Raw genomic sequence first — 24864 nt, forward strand, 5'->3', positions numbered from 1 at the left:
CGAATGGCCAGACAGAGCGCGTCAATCAGAATCTGGAGACATATCTGCGCTGTTTTGTGGATCAGGAGGATTGGTGTTATTTTTTGTCCCTTGCTGAGTTTGCTTTAAATAACCGTCGTCAGGAGTCCTCTGATAAGTCACAATTTTTTGGTGCATATGGGTTTCATCCGCAGTTTGGGACATTCTCTGGAGAGGGGTCTTCTGGTTTACCTGATGAGGACAGATTCTCCTCGTCTTTCTATTTGGCAAAAGATTCAGGATAATCTAAAGAGCATGAGTGAGAGATATAAGCGTGTGGCGGATAAGATACGTGTGCCTGGTCCGGACCTGAATGTTGGTGATCTGGTGTGGTTGTCTACTAAGAATATCAAATTGAAGGTTCCCTCATGGAAGTTGGGTCCTAAGTTTATTGGGCCTTACAAAATCTTGTCCGTCATCAATCCTGTTGCCTACCATCTTGATCTTCCTCAGACTTGGAAGATCCATAATGTTTTTCATAAGTCCTTATTAAAACCTTATGTTCTGAGTGTCCGGAGTCCACTCGTAGAAGCAGGGGTACTGTCACCACCAGACATCTGGGAAGCTCTGACATACGCACTTGTTACCTTGTGTGAGATGTCTATTGTGGTACTTGTGGTTCGCCGCGGGCATCCTCCACCGTATGCATTCTGCTGGGGATCGCCATTAGCAACGGGCCACAAGTGCAGGATTTGCTCCCCTGTATATATGCATGACTGCATGTGGGTTTGAGCACCTCCTGCTAATGCCACCCTGTCTTTTTAGTTTGTATATATAGATTCCTGGAGGTGTATAAACTCCAATTTAAATGTGCCTGTTTTCCATCTACAGGCCACATTTAGGTGCACCTGTGAGGCCTGGGCCATATCAGTCAGTCTTGAGTGGGACTCGCAGATTCCTCCCTCCTCCCATTGCAAGCATGGTTACATGCTGGAGGTAACTGGTGAGCTGTTTGTGAGTCGGCCTCATGCTCCTGTAATTTGCCCACTGGCTCCTGGTATCGCCCATACGGCTCAGGTAGGAGAGTGTTAGGTCTCGGGCTACTTAAAAAAACCTTGACGTGGTGCCCGGGCTTAGACATGTTCTACACCGTAGGACATGTTGACTAATCTCTCAATTTTAAAATCAGGTTGAGGGTTTAGTGAGACTGCAGAGTGCACCAGTATTTGTTATTTTTGTTTTGTTATATAGCTCATGATTGACACCTGCAGTTTGCCCAGGCCCTTTGAGGAGACCACTTAATTTGTCTTCAGAACTACAGGATGAATGATGTCATTCCACTCCTTCACATTCTGGAGTAGATACTGATAAATCTGTCTGGCCAAGGGACAGGAGAATTGGCATCTACATCTCATGGAACTGTGGGGGCTAAAATGGCAGAGGAAGAGTATGAGGCTTCCTACTAGGCATGTTTGCCTGTTATCTCCTCTATTATTTTTTATTATTATAGAACGCTTGCTATAGCGATTAGGGAAGAAAAGAACATTAATGGCTTTACATTCAGTAACTTATCAGATAAGATATTGCTATACGCAGACGATGTAATATTGTTCTTGAAACAAAATTCAGAATCTTGGATATAGTGTTATGTATTTTGGATAGGTTTTCCACGATTTCACAGTTAGAAATAAAGAGAAATCAATATTAATGCCTCTAGTAAGGATTTCACCTGTAACTTTTGATCTTAATATGGTCCCTGAAGGGGGGCATTTTAGTTATTTGGGGACAAAAGTGAGTAGGGATCCAGCTCAATGTTGATCTCAATGTCCTGCTGATCATTGCAGATATAAGGATTATAAGGGTATGGATTAAGTTGCCAATAAGTTTTGCAGACAGGGTAGGATTGATAGGAATGGTAGCACTTTTTTTTATATAATTTGGCAAATTCTCCACAGTGCAGCAATGATAAAGTGTTTAGGATTATAGATGGGTTTTTGGGACAATTAGTCTTGAAAGGAAAACCAGCTAGGATATGCTCATCTTTAGGCTTTATGTGAGCAGCACAAATCAGAAGGTGAGTTGGAAATTCCTAACTTTAGGCACATCTTTATGGCAGCTCAATTGAAGTGTTGTTTTGGGAAGACTTTTTCGGAAGTAATTAGAGATGACTGAATTAATAAAAAATTCTTTTTGGCCGGTTCGGCGAATTTTCAGAAAAAAATTGGTTTGATCCAAATTTATTCGCAGTGAATTGCGTAAAAAAAAAGTCTATTTCCTGGCTGCTGAGAGCCTTTATAGTGATGTAGAACACTGTGCCTTGCAGTAACATGCATAGGGAGTCTGCTGTGGTAGTGAAATAATACTGTGAGTCAGTATGACAAGCAGATGACAGGTGTTTCTCTTAGAATCACTGCACACTTTTTTTGGTCAGTCACAGGGCCAAAACTGACCAAATAACTCAAGTGTGACAGGTCAATGTTAGGGCCAGGTATAAAGAACCGTGCAGAGGCCCAAGATCCTACTAGAGCGTGAAAGAGCACACTCATGTTACACCAATTCACTGATTCCACATAGATTTCTACAGAACCTGTTCTATTAAACTCTTATACAAGTAGAGCACCCCCAATAGAGTGGAGTGGGTGTCAGCAGTAAGTTTGTGTTGACGTCACTGATTATTTTGCCCTTTCTCTGATCCATCAGAACAATAACCCACAAAAAACAGATCCTGTCTGTGGAGCATCTACCTTCACTCGGTCAGCATTAAACCCCCATGGCTTACAGCCACTGTAAAAAGGGCAATAAAAGACAAAAAAAGGGCATTTAAAAAATAGAAATCTAAGGGGTCAGCTGTAGCTTTTGAATATTACAGAAGGCTTAATAAAATCTGTAAAGAGGAGATAAAATTTGAAAAAATACAAAACGAACAGTAGGTGGCAAAAGAGAGCAAAACAAATCCCCAAATTTTTGGAAAATATATAAATATAAAAAAACCAAGGTCCGAGCAGGTAGGTCTCCTAAATAATGGTAAAGGGGTTGGTAGTCACTAAAGATAAGGAAAAGGCAGAGTTACTAAATGGTTTTTTTAGCTCTGTATATACAAAAGAAGAGAAAGGAGATGATATCTGTAGTGCTGGGGCTGTTAGTACATCCAGTAATATACTCAATTGGCTATCTGTATATATGGTCCAAGATAAGTTAAAGAGGACCTTTCATTGGTATGTAGTGTGTGATATAAATATCTGTACCTGTGGGGTACCCCCCACTGTGCAATCACAGCACAGAGTGTCACAGCCAGGGAGGTTTTTTTCTTTCCTCAGAACGTGGTCACAGCAGGAGCAGTGGACAGTCTCACTTCCTTCTGGGATTTGCATCCCCACCTATCCCTTGGTTGAACTTGATGGACTTATGTCTTTTTTACCGTATCAACTATGTAACTATGTAACTAGCATTTGGTCAGTAATCCATCAGTATTGCTAAAGCCCAAAAAACAGGAGTGGATCCAAAACAGAGATGACATATGAATGGAATATTTGCATTTCTTCTGTGTTTTGTACCCACTCCTGCTTTTGGCTACCAAATCATAAGCCAATTCTGATGCAAAATAGGGACCATGTCATGCTGGCCTTACAGCTGTTACATAGACAGGATCCGTTGTGCGTCTCATTTTTCCTTCCTTCTGACAGATCAGAAGAAGGGTTAAATAAATGATTTTTTGAGCCAGGCTGAAAGGCAAAATAGTGGCCCAGTCACTAAGTGAGGAGTGTGGAGGTGGCGGCAGCAGCAGCATCAGGAGGAGGCCACAGTGTGGCACAATGACAGTGTGGAGGTGGCAGCAGCATCAGAAGGCCACAGAGTGGAACAATGACAGAGTGTGGAGGTGGCAGCAGTAGCATCAGGAGGAGGCCACAGGGTGACACAATGACAGTGTGGAGGTGGCAGAAGCCAGGAGACCTGAGTGACCGGTCTCTTTTGTCAAAGTGTTGGTGTGGCATTATGCATCTGATGCATCAGGCATTGGTGGGTGGAAATCCTGGCTGATCCACACCTGATTTATCTTGTTAAATAAATGATTATATCAGCCAGGCCAAAAGGCAAAATAGTGGCTCAGTCATTAAGTGGGGAGGGTGGAAACAGCATGAGAAGTCCACAGAGTGGCCCTATGACATAGTGGTGAGGTGGAAGCAGCATGAGGAGACCACAGAGTGGCCCAATGAAAGAGTCTGGAGATGGCAGCAGCATCAGGAGGAGGCCATAGAGTGGCATAATTACAGTGTGGAGGTGGCAGCATCATCAGGAGGCCATGGAGTGGCACAATGGCAGAGCATGGAGGTGGTGGCAGCAGCATCAGGAGGAGGCCACAGGGTGGCACAATGACAGTGTGGAGGAGGCAACACCAGCCTCAGGAGGCCACAGAGTGGCACAATGACAGCGCATGGAAGTGGCAGCAGCAGCATCAGGAGGAGGCCACAAAGTGGCACAATGACAGAGTCTGGAGGTGACTGCTGCATCAGAAGGAGGCCACAGAGTAGCACAATGACAGTCTGGAGGTTGAATCAGCATCAGGAAGAGGCCACAGAGTGGCACAGTGACAGTGTGGAGGTCGCATAAGCATCAGGAGGCCACAGAGTGGCACAATGACAGAGTGTGGAGGTGGTGGAAGCAGCAGGTTCAGGAGCAGGCCACAACTGGCACAAAGACAGAGTGTGGAGGTGGCTGCAGCATCAGGAGGAGACCACAGAGTGGCCCGATGACAGAGTCTGGAGGTAGCAGCAGCATCAGAAGGAGGCCACAGAGTGGTGCAATGACAGTGTGGAGGTGGCAGTAGCATCAGGAGGCCACAGAGTGGCACAATGGCAGAGTGTGGAGGTGGCAGAAGCCTCAGGAGACCTGAGTGACCGGTCTCTTTTGTCAAAGTGTTGGTGTGGCATTATGCATCTGATGCATCAGGCATTGGTGGGTGGAAATCCTGGCTGATCCACACCTGATTTATCTTGGTTAAATAAATGAATATATCAGCCAGGCCGAAAGGCAAAATAGTGGCTCAGTCATTAAGTGGGGAGGGTGCAAACAGCATGAGAAGTCCACAGAGTGGCCCTATGACATAGTGGTGAGGTGGAAGCAGCATGAGGAGACCACAGAGTGGCCCAATGAAAGAGTCTGGAGATGGCAGCAGCATCAGGAGGAGGCCATAGAGTGGCATAATTACAGTGTGGAGGTGGCAGCATCATCAGGAGGCCATGGAGTGGCACAATGACAGAGCATGGAGGTGGTGGCAGCAGCAGCATCAGGAGGAGGCCCCAGGGTGGCACAATGACAGAGTCTGGAGGTGACTGCAGCATCAGTGTCACGACCCTTGGTCATGGTCGTGACTCCTTGGGTGCCGCATGCTGTTGCCCGCGGTTTGGGAGTTCGTCAACCGCAGCTGGGGCACTTAGTTGTTTGCCTCAGGTGCGGTTGCCGCGGACAACAAGTGTGCGTGCGGTTGCCCTTGGCAACGGGTTTTGTGTGAATGCCCGTTTGTGTGTCTGTGTGCACTTTGTGTTGTTTGTTGTGCACGAGGTGATGTTTTATGTGCACCTGGACTCCTCCCTTCACCTGCGGTTGTCCGCGGCAACGTCTGGCGATGTTTGCATGCTGTGGAGGTGTCTCGGCCTGTTGGCTGTTCTGGAAGACACGGTTGCCACGCATGCCGTTGCCGTCGGAGACAGGTGAGTGAGGTTGCGTGTTTTCCCCTTTATGTGAGTTTCCCTTCTGTGTTGCTGGAAGGGTTAACTCCCTTCCCAGTGTGTGTGACTTCACTGGGTGTGTGCTGATCGTTGGGTGGGGCCTCTTGGCCTATAAAGCCTCAGCCCCTGGCTGGGCTCAGTAGGTTGCTCTCAGCCATGCTGGCTGGAGCAGCCTCCTGTCTCCTCCATCTGCCTGGTGGGGACCATCCTTCTGGTCATAAACCTCTGTCAGTTTATTCTGTGTTTCATGGTGTTATCTAGGTGTGTGCGGGGTTATCTTGTTAGTGCTGCTTATGGTTTAATGGTTTCCCTTGTATGTCTGGTGTGTGCTGTGTCCTTTATGTTGCTGTGGACATCAGCACTTGTTCATGGGTTCCAGGTTTGTGTGTCTGTGGCAGGTAAGTGCAGGACTAGTCTCACTTACCTGTCATTTCCATATGTCTGTTGATGTTCCCCCTGTGTTGCTTGGCCGTTGAGACTCCTGCTCCTCCGTGTCTAGGAGGAGCAGGTCGTCTTACTCTGTCCCCTAGTTCAGGGCCGACTTGAGGGCTTGTAGGGACTCTTAGGTTCCGGCGTATGAGCCCTCCTACCACCGAGGTCGGCTCATACAGACAGGAGACAGGGTCAGCGTTAGGGACGCTATAGGAGGTGACCTGCTCCCTAACTCTGTGGTCCCGGCCAAGGGGTAACCCCACCATCTCCTGGCACCGCACGGCTGGGGGTTTCTCCCACCGCCAGCCGTGACAGTATGACCAGAACTAGTACCTCACCTGGTTTCCTTCGTAAGAGGGTGAAGCATGCATCCATTGACCGTTGGGGTGCATGCGCGTTCTCCGGAGGGAGAGCGTTACGGGGTTCACCGTTAACGGCGCGGTTGGTGGCTTTTCCCCGCCACCTTGCTAACCGTGTCCGTGTTGGTGACCCCTCGTCCCTCTCAGGGTTCCTATCTCTGGTCGTCTGCTGGCAGCATTCCTTCGGTGTTCCGGCAGGTGTGCTGGTTGGGGAGTGTCTGCTGGCAGCGACCTGGAGTAGGAACGTCCTCCTGAGTTGGACGCGGTGTCCTGTTTTCCTCCTCCAGACTGCTTTGTTGGCTGGCGACCTGGGGACTGTTGTGTACGGTCCAGGTCTGTTGGCGGCAGTTCTGGGGGGAGATACGGGCATCGGTCTGGTGTCCTGTGTCCCTCCTCCGGACTGCTTTGTTGGCTGGCGACCTGGGGACTGTTGTGTACGGTCCAGGTCTGTTGGCGGCAGTTCCGGGGGGAGATACGGGCATCTATCTGGCAGTGCCTCCAGTGTTCTCTCTTCCAGTCTGCTCTGTTGGCTGGCGACCTGGGACTGTTGTGTACGGTCCAGGTCTGTTGGCGGCAGCTCTGGAGGGAGACACTGGTGGTTATCAGGCATTGCCCCTCCCCCCCTCCCTGTTGTTTGGTCCCACCAGCCTCCCTTTTCGGTTGGGGGGGGCTTTGAGGGGAGGGAGTGTCACGACCCTTGGTCATGGTCGTGACTCCTTGGGTGCCGCATGCTGTTGCCCGCGGTTTGGGAGTTCGTCAACCGCAGCTGGGGCACTTAGTTGTTTGCCTCAGGTGCGGTTGCCGCGGACAACAAGTGTGCGTGCGGTTGCCCTTGGCAACGGGTTTTGTGTGAATGCCCGTTTGTGTGTCTGTGTGCACTTTGTGTTGTTTGTTGTGCACGAGGTGATGTTTTATGTGCACCTGGACTCCTCCCTTCACCTGCGGTTGTCCGCGGCAACGTCTGGCGATGTTTGCATGCTGTGGAGGTGTCTCGGCCTGTTGGCTGTTCTGGAAGACACGGTTGCCACGCATGCCGTTGCCGTCGGAGACAGGTGAGTGAGGTTGCGTGTTTTCCCCTTTATGTGAGTTTCCCTTCTGTGTTGCTGGAAGGGTTAACTCCCTTCCCAGTGTGTGTGACTTCACTGGGTGTGTGCTGATCGTTGGGTGGGGCCTCTTGGCCTATAAAGCCTCAGCCCCTGGCTGGGCTCAGTAGGTTGCTCTCAGCCATGCTGGCTGGAGCAGCCTCCTGTCTCCTCCATCTGCCTGGTGGGGACCATCCTTCTGGTCATAAACCTCTGTCAGTTTATTCTGTGTTTCATGGTGTTATCTAGGTGTGTGCGGGGTTATCTTGTTAGTGCTGCTTATGGTTTCCTGGTTTCCCTTGTATGTCTGGTGTGTGCTGTGTCCTTTATGTTGCTGTGGACATCAGCACTTGTTCATGGGTTCCAGGTTTGTGTGTCTGTGGCAGGTAAGTGCAGGACTAGTCTCACTTACCTGTCATTTCCATATGTCTGTTGATGTTCCCCCTGTGTTGCTTGGCCGTTGAGACTCCTGCTCCTCCGTGTCTAGGAGGAGCAGGTCGTCTTACTCTGTCCCCTAGTTCAGGGCCGACTTGAGGGCTTGTAGGGACTCTTAGGTTCCGGCGTATGAGCCCTCCTACCACCGAGGTCGGCTCATACAGACAGGAGACAGGGTCAGCGTTAGGGACGCTATAGGAGGTGACCTGCTCCCTAACTCTGTGGTCCCGGCCAAGGGGTAACCCCACCATCTCCTGGCACCGCACGGCTGGGGGTTTCTCCCACCGCCAGCCGTGACAATCAGAAGGAGGCCACAGAGTAGCACAATGACAGTCTGGAGGTTGAATCAGCATCAGGACGAGGCCACAGAGTGGCACAATGACAGTGTGGAGGTCGCATAAGCATCAGGAGGCCACAGAGTGGCACAATGACAGAGTGTGGAGGTGGTGGAAGCAGCAGGTTCAGGAGGAGGCCACAACTGGCACAAAGACAGAGTGTGGAGGTGGCTGCAGCAGCAGCATCAGGAGGAGACCACAGAGTGGCCCAATGACAGAGTCTGGAGGTAGCAGCAGCATCAGAAGGAGGCCACAGAGTGGCGCAATGACAGTGTGGAGGTGGCAGTGGCATCAGGAGGCCACAGAGTGGCACAATGGCAGAGTGTGGAGGTGGCAGCAGCAGGAGGAGGAGGCCACAGAGTGGCACAATGACAGTGTGGAGGTGGCAGCAGCATCAGGAGACCTTAGTGGTGAGGTGGCAGCAGCATCAGGAGACCACAGAGTGACCGGTCTCTTTTGTCAAAGCGTTGGTGTGGCATTATGCATCTGATGCATTGGTGGGTGGAAATCCTGGCTGATTCAAACCCAATTCATCTTGACAAAGGTCAGCCTCTCCACATTTTGGGTGGACAGGCGAGTTCTTCTTGGGGTAATTATGGCCTCTGCCGCACTAAACACCCACTCTGACTCCACACTACTGGCCGGGCAGGACAGCTTTTCCAGGGCAAACTCTGCCAGTTGCGGCCACAAATCCAGTTTGGCTGCCCAGTAGTTCAGTGGATCTTCAATGTGGGGTGGCAGGGTGCTGTCCAAGTATGCCACCACCTGCTGGTTCAGTTACTGCTCCAGGTCTAGCTGCTGCTGCTGGTGGGTAGTTTCTTCACTAGGCGGATGAAGAAAGCTGCTCATCGGCGACTCTAGACTCAAGTTGCTGTTGATGGAGCTGAAACTGTTCCTACCCCCCGCAGCCATTGTAGAAGAACGTAAGCACAAAGGGCCCCCCCCCTCCGGTCCGACCTGCGAGAGGATGGACGATGGTGCAGATATGCAGCGGGCAACTGACTACATAGGATGTCTCTATAGTAGTTCTGCTCCAGTTTTGTGTCTAGTATGCGAAACAGAACAAACTGGATTCAGCATGAAAATCAATGTAAGTCAATGGTGCCTGATCCGTTTTTTTTGTTAGCTAACAAAACTGGATCCGTTGCCCATTGACTTGCAACGACTTTCATACTGGATCCGGTTTGTTCAGTTGAGATTTAGTACAACCAGATCCGGCTAAAACAGATGCATCCGGATGTATTCAATGGCACAGATCCATTTAATTCCAGTTTTCAGATCCTCTGCCAGATCTAAAAAACTGAATTAACAATGTAAGTGTGAAAAAGGCCTTAGTTTGTGTTTCATATTGCCACTTAGCCCCATTCATTTCAATAGCAATACTAAGGCCTTGGACAAGACTGTATTACGCGACAGAGTTATTCTATATGCCATGTGGCAGAAGGGAACGTAACTTTGCGGCACTTGCTGTCCTTTAGCATTCAATTCTGTTTTGGGCTAAGTTTACATGTGATGTTTTTTTTTATTACTGGACAATATTAGTGACTAAACTGTTCTAGTGAACAGGGTCTTATGGGCGTTTATTAAAGAACTGCCCTCGACAGGTAAGCATCAGCTGTTACACCTAATGAGTCTATGTCCTGAGGCTACATGGGGGGGTATATAGAGGGGTTTAGAGCCACACTTAACTAACCTCCTGACGAAGCTGAGGCGAAACGCGCGTCAGGGTGTTTTCAGCCTGTCCTTGTGCCTGCTGTTCCTGCCCTCCATAATGTCACACGGTATGTGATAATCTTCCATCAGATATCCACAGGCGAGTTTGGCTTTAGCCTATATTAGATGGCCTGATGTATGGGACTTGTTTATTGAAGCAGATATTGAAGATAGATATTGTTGCTGCTATTAGTATATTATTGAGGATCCAACATAGCGATACTCGTCTAATGGCTATGTGGGGGAGTGATGAACAGATATTATTTTAGTGGTCAGGACCGTATACTATACTCCACTACATAGAATATATATATGACATGTGTTCCAACTTTTTGGTGGGCTACAGAGACACTGGCCGGGGGACTACGGTATCCGGGTCCGTTGCTGATATTTTTTCAAAACTTTTTTTGTGTCATTGTTCATATGTGTATAATCATGATCCATTTATGATGTAATAAAATATATATTTTTGAATACATTGGGCATTCTTTGGTTGTTTGTATAGCAACATTTTTAGGTTTATATAAGTGAAGGTTTGCCTTCAAATTACATTACAGTAACTGCGTATATCATGTAAAAGAAACATCCACACTATCTATTTACTTATTTCAGTTATCTTTACAAGGTTTAACATTTCTTGCAAAGCTGTGCTTAATGCCCGATAAGAAAGTGTCAAATGTGTCATTATAATAGGACGTTAAAATATACATTATATGGCATAATGCACGTAAAACTGGTTAACAGTTTGTCATTTATTGAGCCAATAAAAGTATGATTTCCGTTGACCTCATAGTATCCCTAATATGAGATTGACTTGCAAGAATGCTATGTATGATATTAAAGCATTCTTTCTATAAAAATATCTGAAGAATTCCTCCACGGTACTAGACAGTTTTATTGTGTGTACAGTATAGTGTAGCTTTTTTTGTATTTGTAGCAACACTTTCCATGTGACTGAAGACACACATCATAATGGACACAGCACATTGATTTATATGCCCTATATTAGTCATGGAGTGCCCAAAACCCACTTATATATATCGCAAAGTGCCAACACGGCAATGTAACCTGAATGCTACAGTCCAGTATAGTATATCTTCCATGTACTTTATCATTTAGCTATAATAGCCTGCCTACATTCAGTGCGCTGCCTGTGTTGTTCATAGCGCGCTGTGCGCTGATAAATGGCAGGAAAAGTCTAAGACATATTGGTGCACCATAGACTTTTCCAGGGCGTGGGGCCTTTTTCCAGGGCCTCTTGCACCCGTACAATAGGTTTGCCAACACTGCCCTATATGATCCATGCAGAGATGTTGTGATACAAATGTGATACGATTGCATACGAGTGAAAAGATTAATGGTGATTGACACTCAAATAGACATGAAACCCTAGCTAGTATGTGTTAATGGAAAAGTACCGAGGGTATTGGAGTTCAGAAAAACAACGTACATCCGGACGGAACAAGACTTATGATACATTGTTAACAAGATGTTCTGAGCAAGAAAGTAAGTAACTGTCTATAGCTATATGAAGTATCTATGCACTATTATACAAGTATTTATTTTCTGCGCATGGTCAAGCAAATATGATCACGTGCTGACACGCCTAGATCATGGGCTCATCTAACTATACCTGGTATAAAATAGAGGGTTTCCAAGGGTAATTTTCTGGATTCGTTAAAGATTCGGCAGACGTGCCTTGCGCTGTTCCCAAATTCTTCCCCTTGCTGATTGTTGAAATCCCTCAACCTGTTGGCAACGGGTGATGCTACAATATCTGGTGACGTATTGATGCTTTAAGATGTGGCAGACGTGCCTTGCACTGTTCCCAGATTCTTCCCCTTGCTGATTGTTGAAATCCCTCAACCTGTTGGCAACGGGTAATGCTACAATATCTGGTGACGTATTGATGCTTTAAGATGTGGCAGACGTGCCTTGCACTGTTCCCAGATTCTTCCCCTTGCTGATTGTTGGAATCCCCCAATCTGTGGGCAACAGGTGATGCTACAATATCTGGTGATGTATTGATGCTTTACTTATTTACTCATGATAGTCAAGATAACTGTAGTTTTTTTAATTACGATAATTCTTATTGTCAACCATAATTTTATTATCATTTATCATAAATAAACTAATTGTTTTGCTTTAACTCACTTAAGGTCCTAGTCTGTGTGCTAGTGAGCGCTCCATAGTAGTGTTAGCAATAGTGATGGACGAACATCGGCCGGGACATTTCACAAACGTGTGTTCGCGATCAAATGTTTGCGAACTGCGCGTTCCCGGTGGGCCCCATTGACTTTAATGGCAGGCGAACCTGAAAAACCTTCAGGCCATATTTGCAGCCACCAAATACTTACCAGAAGTGCACAAATAGCCCCACAACATGGACAGTGACATAACAGAGCGGGATCATTGGCAAACAATCCCACAAAAAATATATATTTTAATCATGGGCCATTTTTATGCGTCTTAAAGGGAAACTCTCAAAAATCCCCAACAATTAAACATTCACCTGACAGAAAAGAACTTGTAATGATGTGGCTGGAGGTACATTAGGTGGTCACTAGATAAAAATGTTACTGTAGGACACTGGAGTACAGGTCCCAAAAATTAGCATTCACCTGACAGAAAAGAAATTGTGATGATGTGGCTGGAGGTACATTAGGCGGTCACTAGATAAAAATGTTACTGTAGGCCAGTACAGGCCCCAAAAATTAAACATTCACCTGACAGAAAAGAACTTATGATGATGTGGCTGGAGGTAAATTAGGCGGTCACTGTAAACAAATTTTACTGTAGGCCACAGGAGTACAGGCCCCAGAAATGAGGCATTCACCTGACAGAAAAGAACTTTTGATAATGTGGCTGCAGGTACATTTGGCGGTCACTGGATACAAATTTTACAGTCGGCCAGTACAGGCCCCAAAAATTAGGCATTCACCTGACAGAAAAGGTCTTTTATGCCGCTGTTTATACATAAGACAAGGACCATTTATTGTTCTGGGTGGTGGCGGATATGTGTGGGCTGGCATGAGGAAATTCAATTACACATGGTCGTCACAGGTGTTGAAGTCATCCGAGATCCATGCCTCATTCATTTTTAGAAATGTGAGGTAGTCCACACTGTCGTGAGCTAGGCGAGTGTGCTTTTCGGTCACGACCCCCCTGCTGCGCTGAACATCCTTTCGGACAAGACACTGGAGGAGGGGCTAGCCAGGCATGGAAAATTTTGCCAGCTCTGGCCACAGGTCAAGTCTGCACACCAAGTAGTCCAGGGGTTCCTCGCTTCTCAGAGCGTCCACATCGGCCGTTAGTAGTGTCTAGGCGTTCCCTAAGGCTGGATCCGGAGGGCGGCTGTGGATGGGTTGCGTGAAAGAATGATCTCATATCCGAAGTGACCAACACATCTTCAAACCGCCCTCTTCTCGCAGGCGCGGTAGGATTGGTACCCGCACCTGTTTCGCTGTGGGTGGAAATTCCTCTGCCAGTGCCCCCAACAGAAGAATGCAGAATCTCTCACAGCAAGGCCTGGAAATGCTGCATTCTGCCAGCCATCTGTGATGTTGGTAACATGTCTGCCATTTTGTGCTTCTACCAGGGGTCTAAGTATGTTACCACCCAGTACTGGTCCTTGCCCTTTATACAGGGGTCCCTATTCAAACACTGGAGCATGAAGGCCCCCATTTGCACTAAATTGGAAGCGGTAGAGCGCCCTGGCTCCTCCACCCCCCAGCCAAGGACAACACCAGGGATCCCCAAAAAGTTTAAAGTCCCCCTCAAACTGACCAGTTTGGTGATCTCATCAAATGGCTGCAGAAGTCTGCATGCATCGCAAATGAGCAGCCACTGGCGCGGTGAAAAGAATCCAAGCTCCCCAGAACCTGTCCTGCTGCAGAGTTCATACAGGTAGTCGTTAACGGCATGTTGCTGTTGGAGCAGCCTATATATAAGGTGGAGTTCCAGCACGTCGGGCTGTCACAAATCAGACGTCTGTCGGCTGTGAAGGCTGCACACAGCGTGACCTCACGCTGTGTGCAGCCTTCACAGCCGACAGCCGAGGACCAGGGAGGAGAGAGAGAGCGCCAGTGGTGAGGAGCGGCGGCGTCCAGGAGCAGGAGAGGTAAGTTGTTTGTTTATTTTATTTGCGCTGATGGCTGGTGGCTGATAAATGAGGCTGGGGGGCTGATACATGAGGCTGGGGGCTGATGCATGAGGCTGGGGCTGATACATTAGGCTGGGGGGCTGACACATGAGGTGGGGGGCTGATACATGAGGCTTGGGGGCTGATATATGGCATTGGGGGGATGATATATGGCATTGGGAGGCTGATATATGAGGCTGGGGGGCTGATATATGCCATAGGGGGCTAATATAGGGCATGGGTGGCTGATATATGGCATTAGGGGTCTGATAGGAGGTCTGATTGAGTGTCTTATTAACATTGGGGGTCTGATTGGTAGTCTTACCTGAGGTTAAATGGAAAATATTTTTTCTTAATGTCCTCCTCTAGGTGCGTCTTATAGGTCGAAAAATACTTGATCACTCCTCCTCCTCCCGGCCTTCCCTGCCCTTTGCGTACGCCGCACGCCGTGACATCACGCGGAGGTACTGCAATGCTAGGGTGAGCCGAGCCCCGGTCTCCTTCCTAAACTGCAGAGTAGTGCCCACTTCCAGCCCTGAGCCCAGCTGCACAGAGCACTGATCCTGAGTCTGCTGGAGTCTTCAGAACTGTAAGTATTTACAGTAATTCACTGTAAGCTATATTATATATAACTTTTTTTTGTGTGTGTGTTGTTGTGGAGGGCGTGATTGCATGCTAGGGTGTGGGAAGGCGGGATCCAGGGGGCCCAAATAAATTCTTGCCCAGGGTCCAATCAATATTAAAGATGGCCCTGACCCTACGAGCTCTGCCTGCTTCTCCTTCTTCTCCTCCCTCTCTGCTGGTCTGTCTCTCCCTCTAAACTCCCCTCCTCTTCCTCTCTTGTGGGTACCCACGTGACGTCCATCAACACATCATCATCATCACCTTCACCACTACTGACATTTGAGATCTCGAAGTAGGCAGCAAGAGTGGGGACCTCCCTCCTTGGGCTGATCTGGGTACTGTTGTCAGACCGCTGGGTGGTGGCCATTGCTACCTCCTCTTCCTCATTCGATGTCAAGAATAGCATTGCATCGTTATGGTCTGGGAATGGATGGGAAAATAATTCCTCTGACTCGATTGAAGGGGCTATGGTGGTGGTGGTGTCTTTGGGGGTGCACACAGCAGAGAGTGAGGAGGGTGCAGAAGGGGAAGGCTGAATGAGCCACTGAACCAACCAACTCTGGTGCATCCTTTGAAGTAATTGCACGCACCTTCTCCAACTTCCCACTTAGGAATCGGCCTGGTGCACCTGCCCGACCCCTACCACCACTGCAGAACTGCCTGCCTATTCCTCTGCTTGTCATTTTCAAAATGACCCTGTGCCTAAGTCCCTAGAGAAGAGCAGTATTTGTGGAAGCAGGTATATTGCAAGCCTCAATCAATATTTGGTGGAAACAGGTATATCAAACCTCTAATCAGTAGTTTGTGGAAGCAGGTATATCGCAGGCCTCAATCAATATTCTGTGGAAGCAGTTATATCAAACCCCTTAATCAGTATTTTGTGGAAGCAGGTATATCGGAGGCATCAATCAATGTGTTGTGGAAGCAGGTAAATCAAACTCCTTAAACAGTATTTTGTGGAAGCAGGTATCTCACAGGCCTAAATGAATATTTGGTGGAAGCAGGTATATCAATCCCCTTAATAAGTATTTTGTGGAAGCAGGTATATCGCAGATCTTTAATCAGTATTTTTTGGAAGCAGGAATATCAATCCCCTTAATCAGTATTTTGTGGAAGCAGGGTTCTCCCAAGCCTCAATCAATATTTGGTGGAAGCAGGTATATCAATCCCCTTAATCAGTATTTTGTGGAAGCAGGTATATCGCATCCCTCAATCTGTATTTTGTGGAAGCAGGTATATCAATCCCCTGAATCAGTATTTTGTGAAAGCAGGTATATTGCAGGTCTCAATCAATATTTGGTGGAAGCAGGTATATTAAACCCCTGAATCAGTATTTTGTGGAAGCAGGTATCTCATAGGCCTCAATCAATATTTGGTGGAAGTAAGTATATCAAACCCCTTAATCAGTATTTTGTGGAAGCAGGTATCTCCCAAGCCTCAATCAATATTTGGTAGAAGCAGGTATATCAATCCCCTTAATCAGTATTTTGTGGAAGCGGGTATATACAGCCCTTAATCAGTATTTTGTGGAAGCAGGTATATCAATCCCCTGAATCAATATTTTGTGGAAGCAGGTATATCGCAGGCCTCAATCAATATTTTGTGGAAGCAGGTATATCGCAGGCCTCAATCAATATTTTGAGGAAGCAGTTATATTAAACCCCTAAATCAGTATTTTGTGGAAGCAAGTATATTGGAGGCATTAATCAATGTTTTGTGGAAGCAGGTATATCAAACTCCTTAATTAGTATTTTGTGGAAGCAGGTATATCGCAGGCCTCAATCAATGTCCGTACTAGTAACATGAATCCTAAACTGCCCTTATTAAACCTGCTTGTGGATCTATTAGCCCAAAAAACAGGCTGTCACTCACCTACCTAAGGTGTCCAAGGGGTTTTACGTTAATCCAGGTTGCCCGCCCGTACCCCTCGCCGTCTGGTGCCCAGCGCCGCCTTCCTCAGCGCCGCCTCCGCAATCCTGCCGTCCCTCTGCAAGATCTGGCGCCTGCGCACTAGGCTCAGCCTGATGCGCCGCGGACTTCTGGCAGAGGCTTCGTTGAGCAAAGTGTGCATGCGCCGGCCTGATGCGCATGTGCACTTCGTTTAACGAAGCCGCTGCCAGGAGTCCGCGGCGCATCAGGCTGAGCCTAGTGCGCAGGCGCTGGATCTGGCAGAGGGACGGGAGGAATGCGGAGGCGGCGCTGAGGTGAGAAAGGCGGCGCTGGGCACCACACGGCAAGGGGTGCGGGCGGGCACCCTGGATTAATGTAAAACCCCTTGGACACCTTAGGTAGGTGAGTGACAGCTTATAAAAACCTGTTTTTTGGGGCTAATAGAGCCACAAGCAGGCTTAATAAGAGCAGTTTAGGATTCATGTTATTAGTACGGACATGGCCATATGTTTAGCTTATAGGGCTCAAATCTCATGACAGAATCCCTTTAAAGGCCATCACAGACACTCATGATATATCTATAGGACATTTATGCAAAGTAGCCTTGATCAAAATACCTATATGTGGAGACAAGAGTTATTAATAATTTAATAAAAATATATTAATAATAATATATTGTAACTTTTACTACTTTTAAAATTAAGTATTTGCCATCATACAATACTAGTAAATGGACCTCATATTGTAAATAATCCATTAATCTGAAGCGGGAATATCGCACGTAGCAGTAATGAATAACTTATTACACAGTCATTTGTGAACTGCACTGTCAGCAACTAATAGATCCCCTGGAGCTGTTATGCACAAAATCACATTCTTAGTTATCTTTGCTGAATAATGTAAAATATACCTGAGATTTCAGGTGAAAGGTAAAAAAAAAAAAAAGATCGTTACTACCTGGGTTATAAATCTAAAGAATTTATGGCCACAAAAAAAGAATGCGGCAATGAAAAGTCACATTGCAGTTAAACAGCATACATTACGCACATATACATAGAAGAACATGCTGTTTGTGGGGACATTAAAGCTGGAATTATGAAGGATATCGTGCTGAATAGCTTGATGGCTTCTCCGCTCTATTCTGATTTAAAGGGGGTCCACATCTCTATTCCTTTATTCAGTTTTAAAACCTCTCATGAATATCATTTGTTACATCATAAGCTATTTAAAGGGGTTATCCAACACTTAACAACCCCCCACAGTGCTGAGACCCTGACCTTACTTACCTAGTCCCTGCCATCGGTTTCCTTTTTGATCGCCCCACAGCCGTCTCCACATCTCTCCTGCGTGCAGATTACAACATCTATCGATGGGGGGGGGGGGGGGGTCACATGACCGCTGCAGCCAATGGCTATCTGTTACACAAGTGACGGTCATGGAGCAGGTCTGAGCATTGTGGTGGGGTAACCCCTTTAAGATATAGCTAAGCTAAGCACTCTTCACAACACTAAAGAAAGAAGCAAGGAGCTTTAAAGTTGGAGAAGTTTGGACTTTTAAGCTATGCTTATTTTAATGGAACAAGCATATTTTTACATTTTATTGCTGAAACTCCACATTGGATACACTCATCGGTTTTGCATATCATGTAATTCCTATTAGGTCCAGAATCATTAGCCACTGCTAATGATAAGATTGTTTGCAATTGCTTTATATATATATATATATATATATATATATATACAGTACAGACCAAAAGTTTGGACACACCTTCTCATTCAAAGAGTTTTATTTATTTTCATGACTATGAAAATTGTAGATTCACACTGAAGGCATCAAAACTATGAATTAACACATGTGGAATTATATACATAACAAAAAAGTTTGAAACAACTGAAAATATGTCATATTCTAGGTTATTCAAAGTAGCCACCTTTTGCTTTGATTACTGCTTTGCACAGTCTTGGCATTCTCTTGATGAGCTTCAAGAGGTAGTCACCTGAAATGGTCTTCCAACAGTCTTGAAGGAGTTCCCAGAGATGCTTAGCACTTGTTGGCACTTTTGCCTTCACTCTGCTCGATTGGGTTCAGGTCCAGTGACTGTGGAGGCCAGGTCATCTGGCGCAGCACCCAATCACTCTCCTTCATGGTCAAATAGCCCTTACACAGCCTGGAGGTGTGTTTGGGGTCATTGTCCTGTTGAAAAATAAATGATGGTCCAACTAAACGCAAACCGGATGGAATAGCATGCCGCTGCAAGATGCTGTGGTAGCCATGCTGGTTCAGTATGCCTTCAATTTTGAATAAATCCCCAACAGTGTCACCAGCAAAGCACCCCCACACCATCACACCTCCTCCTCCATGCTTCACGGTGGGAACCAGGCATGTAGAGTCCATCTGTTCACCTTTTCTGCATCGCACAAAGACACGGTGGTTGGAACCAAAGATCTCAAATTTGGACTCATCAGACCAAAGCACAGATTTCCACTGGTCTAATGTTGATTCCTTGTGTTCTTTAGCCCAAACAAGTCTCTTCTGCTTGTTGCCTTTCCTTAGCAGTGGTTTCCTAGCAGATATTCTACCATGAAGGCCTGATTCACACAGTCTCCTCTTAACAGTTGTTCTAGAGATGTGTCTGCTGCTAGAACTCTGTGTGGCATTGACCTGGTCTCTAATCTGAGCTGCTGTTAACCTGCGATTTCTGAGGCTGGTGACTCGGATGAACTTATCCTCCGCAGCAGAGGTGACTCTTGGTCTTCCTTTCCTGGGGCGGTCCGCATGTGAGCCAGTTTCTTTGTAGTTGGTTTTTGCGACTGCACTTGGGGACACTTTCAAAGTTTTCCCAATTTTTTGGACTGACTGACATTCATTTCTTAAAGTAATGATGGCCACTGGTTTTTCTTTACTTAGCTGTTTTTTTCTTGCCATAATACAAAATCTAACAGTCTTTTCAGTAGGACTATCAGCTGTGTATCCACCTGACTTCTCCACAACGCAACTGATGGTCCCAACCCCATTTATAAGGCAAGAAATCCCACTTATTAAACCTGACAGGGCACACCTGTGAAGTGAAAACCATTTCAGGTGACTACCTCTTGAAGCTCATCGAGAGAATGCCAAGAGTGTGCAAATCAGTAATCAAAGCAAAAGGTGGCTACTTTGAAGAACCTAGAATATGACATATTTTCAGTTGTTTCACACTTTTTTGTTATGTATATAATTCCACATGTGTTTATTCATAGTTTTGATGCCTTCAGTGTGAATCTACAATTTTCATAGTCATGAATAAAAAAGAAAGCTCTTTGAATGAGAAGGTGTGTCCAAACTTTTGGTCTGTACTGTATATATGAGAGAGAGAGAAAAAGAAGAAATTCGGCGGCACCAGTAGACTGGCTCAGGTGCAAAGTCCAAGGGAATTAGCTTCTCACCCTTAATATACGCATGAAATCGGACAGCACTCCAAGACTTGAAAAAAACGTGATGTCTTTATTCACCCATGTGGAACAATTGCAACGTTTCAGCTCACAACTGATCAGTTGTGAGCTAAAACGTTGCAATTGTTCCACATGGGTGAATAAAGACAACACGTTTTTTTAAAGTCTTGGAGTGCTGTCCGATTTCATGCGTATATATATATATAAATACATATATATATATATATATATATGTATATAATCTCACTAAATTGAGTACACCCCTCACATTTTAGTAAATATTTTATTCTATCTTTTCATGGGACAACACTGAAGATATGATACAATGTCAAGCTTGTATAACAGTGTATATTTGGTGTGCCCTCAAAATACCTCAACATACAGCTATTAATGTCTAAACCGCTGGCAACAAAAGTGAGTACACCACTAATTGAAAATGGCCAAATTGTGCCCAATTAGCCATTTTCCCTCCCCAGAGTCATGTGACTCATTAGTGTTACAAGGTCTCAGGTGTGAATGGGGAGCAGGTGTGTTAAATTTGGTGTTATCGCTCTCACACTCTCTCATATTGGTCACTGGAAATGGATTACTGGAACCATGTCCTGTGGTCTGATGAGACCAAAATAAACTTGTTTGGTTCAGATGGTGTCAAGCGTGTATGGCAGCAACCAGGTGAGGAGTGATTTTTTTGTAAAATTCGGCAAAGCAGCCGAATTGAATTTTTGAATACTTCGCTCCTCTCTAATCATTTAATCGAACATGCCACAATTTTACTTTCTAACGGATTGATATAGAATCCAACAGAAAAAAGACTTTATGCCACAGTATAAAATTGGAGTCGATATCAGAGAATCCCCACCTCCGCAACCAGTCCCCACAGAATGATAAATATACAATAGGTGCACTCAACAGCTTAGACCTTAGACATCAGTTGGCCGAGCTGTCAAAACTATGGTGAAACCAGCTGACCACCTGACATTCACTCAGCTTGTCTTTGGGGTGGGGGCAGAAAGGGAAAGGATCAACATGTTGAATTTCATCATGACCGAACCTTTGTTCTTGAGAGAGCTAATCACTCACCAGAGGTGTCTGCAAGCCAGGGGCAGAATGGAAACTTAAAAACCTAAAAGAGGTCCCATACTGTAGGCAGGTCCATATTGACAGAAGGCGGGCTACACAAATAGATTGGACCAGCAATACCGTAGTGCTACACAACAAATATAACAGTGCAACACAAAATACTGCCACTCTCGTTACAGTATCTAACTGCATTACAGTCCTGAGGATAGCGATACAGCTGAATTCTGGAGGGCATCTGCCAAGTGCATAAGTACCTGATGCTCCTAGCATTAATTACTACTGAGACCGTGAGATCATTATGTATCCAGCTGGCATCCATGAGGAGGGTTCAGTTGACCCCCTGGGCATCGGCCCACTGGGAAATTTCCCTGTAGGGTCTATGGCCTGTCTGCCCCTGCCAGCAACTTATACTTATGTCCTCACTAATAGCTGAACCAAGCATGCATGTGTATGGGGCGATTACTAGGAATAGCTGTTGGCCAAAAGCTAGCTTTACTTTTCTTAGTTCTGTTTTAGGTTGTCAATTTGCACTTCCTTATGCACAGCGATAAAAAGTGTCTAGTCACCGAACAATACAAACAACATAATAACTGTAATTCAAAAAAGGTAATTCAATAGTGGATCTATTTGGCAGACATGACTCATGTATGAATGTAGATAACCATCCCTGCATGTTTGATCAAAGATTACCAGGCTCTAATATACTGTGCAAACAGTGCATGAAATCACCTTTAGCAGATTTGTGATAAGCAATCACCTATGACATATATTACACTACGGCAGAAGATTCTTTATAATTGCTTTACATTATAGTTCTAGTTTATGAAGGCAATCTTCTTACAGCCATTTGACTATTCTTTACTCGTAAAAAAATATATTTCTGCAGTAAATATGTTTATTTATTTTTTTATTACGTGCTGGGGTCACTGACACTCAAATTCTAGCCAAATGTCACTCAGAGTGCATGGATTTTACTATGTTCAGAATAGCTACATTCACTATAATAAAAATTGCCTGATCAGGCTATGTGACTAGAAGAAGTTATGTCATGACTAATGTAAAAAATGAAAATCACAGTATATGACAATCTCTTTGTAGCAAAGCTAGACCTAGCCCTGTACCTCACATGGATCCCACAATCTCTTCATTCATTGCTCCAGTTCTTCTGCTAGATTTCCTTCAGGTTTACAGCTCAGGAGGCATGTCCTTTCTCAGGGGTGAGAGAGTTCTGCTGCTGGCATACAATGTAGTGGGAAGCAGGAAAAAAAATTCCAAATGGGGTGGAAGTGAAAAAAAAAAAAGGATTCCTACACCATTTTACGGGTTTTGTTCCCAAGGTGTTCCGTTTGTGGCAAAACTGACCAGTGTCCTACATTCTCTGGGTCAGTAAAATTACAAAGATACTATGTATGTATAGGTCTAAATAGTGTAAAAATTAATTAACATTTTGAAAAAAAACTTTTTTACATCACCATATTCTGACCCCCATAACGTTTTCATATCTACTGAGCTGCGTGAAGGCTCGTTTTTTGCAGGACAATCTGTAGTATTTATTGATACATTTTGGAGTGTGTGTGACTTTTTGATCACATTTTAAAAATAATTTGGGGTAAGAGAAGTGATGAAAAAATGGCAAATTGGCAATTTTGACCCTTTTTCCGTCACGCCATTCGCCGTATTGGAAAAATATTTTTAGATTTTAATAATACGGACGGTTTTGGACGCGGTGATGCCCATAATGTTTATATATACAGTGCAGACCAAAAGTTTGGACACACCTTCTCATTCAAAGAGTTTTCTTTATTTTCATGACTATGAAAATTGTAGATTCACACTGAAGGCATCAAAACTATGAATTAACACATGTGGAATTATATACTTATCAAAAAAGTATGAAACAACTGAAAATATGCCATATTCTAGGTTCTTCAAAGTAGCCACCTTTTGCTTTGATTACTGCTCTGCACACTCTTGGCATTCTCTTGATGAGCTTCAAGAGGTAGTCACCTGAAATGGTTTTCACTTCACAGGTGTGCCCTGTCAGGTTTAATAAGTGGGATTTCTTGCCTTATAAATGGGGTTGGGACCATCAGTTGCGTTGTGGAGAAGTCAGGTGGATACACAGCTGATAGTCCTACTGAATAGACTGTTAGAATTTGTATTATGGCAAGAAAAAAGCAGCTAAGTAAAGAAAAACTAGTGGCCATCATTACTTTAAGAAATGAAGGTCAGTCAGTCCGAAAAATTGGGAAAACTTTGAAAGTGTTCCCAAGTGCAGTCACAAAAACCATCAAGCGCTACAAAGAAACTGGCTCACATGCGGACCGCCCCAGGAAAGGAAGACCAAGAGTCACCTCTGCTGCGGAGGATAAGTTCATCCGAGTCACCAGCCTCAGAAATCGTAGGTTAACAGCAGCTCAGATTAGATACCAGGTCAATGCCACACAGAGTTCTAGCAGCAAACACATCTCTAGAACAACTGTTAAGAGGAGACTGTGTGAATCAGGCCTTCATGGTAGAATATCTGCTAGGAAACCACTGCTAAGGAAAGGCAACAAGCAGAAGAGACTTGTTTGGGCTAAAGAACACAAGGAATGGACATTAGACCAGTGGAAATCTGTGCTTTGGTCTGATGAGTCCAAATTTGAGATCTTTGGTTCCAACCACCGTGTCTTTGTGCGACGCAGAAAAGGTGAACGGATGGACTCTACATGCCTGGTTCCCACCGTGAAGCACGGAGGAGGAGGTGTGATGGTGTGGGGGTGCTTTGCTGGTGACACTGTTGGGGATTTATTCAAAATTGAAGGCATACTGAACCAGCATGGCTACCACAGCATCTTGCAGCGGCATGCTATTCCATCCGGTTTGCGTTTAGTTGGACCATCATTTATTTTTCAACAGGACAATGAACCCAAACACACCTCCAGGCTGTGTAAGGGCTATTTGACCATGAAGGAGAGTGATGGGGTGCTGCGCCAGATGACCTGGCCTCCACAATCACCGGACCTGAACCCAATCGAGATGGTTTAGGGTGAGCTGGACCGCAGAGTGAAGGCAAAAGGGCCAACAAGTGCTAAGCATCTCTGAGAACTCCTTTAAGACTGTTGGAAGACCATTTCAGGTGACTACCTCTTGAAGCTCATCAAGAGAATGCAAAGCAGTAATCCAAGCAAAAGGTGGCTACTTTGAAGAACCTAGAATATGTTCATCTCCCCACTCATTGCACCAATTGTTCTGCTAGATTTATATTAAGCTTGCAACTCAGGAGGTGTGTCTCTTCTACTGCAGCTAAGGGGGCGTGTCTCACAGCTCAGGAGGTAGTTGAAGGATGAAACTGAGCATGTGCGGCCATCTCAGTAAACCGGACAAAGAAATAAGAAAAAGAGTAAACAGCAAGGGGCGCTAAACAGATACATTGTATTAAATAACTCACTGGATATGCTATATTTTTAAGAACATGCAGTTACAAAAGTATTCAGATGCAAGTTCTGGTTTGAAAACTACAGAATATTTGTCGGGACAACCCCTTAAAGGCTGATGATAGGGGAAGTTATCATTAATCTGAATTCTTAGGAACCCGGCTTCCTAATTGCCCTGTGCAAATGTACCACTGATCACCTGATCATCAAGCAAATGCTTATTCGTTAGGTAATTTCAT

The sequence above is a fragment of the Bufo gargarizans genome, chromosome 3 (assembly GCF_014858855.1).
Source record: "Bufo gargarizans isolate SCDJY-AF-19 chromosome 3, ASM1485885v1, whole genome shotgun sequence".
Taxonomy (NCBI): domain Eukaryota; kingdom Metazoa; phylum Chordata; class Amphibia; order Anura; family Bufonidae; genus Bufo; species Bufo gargarizans.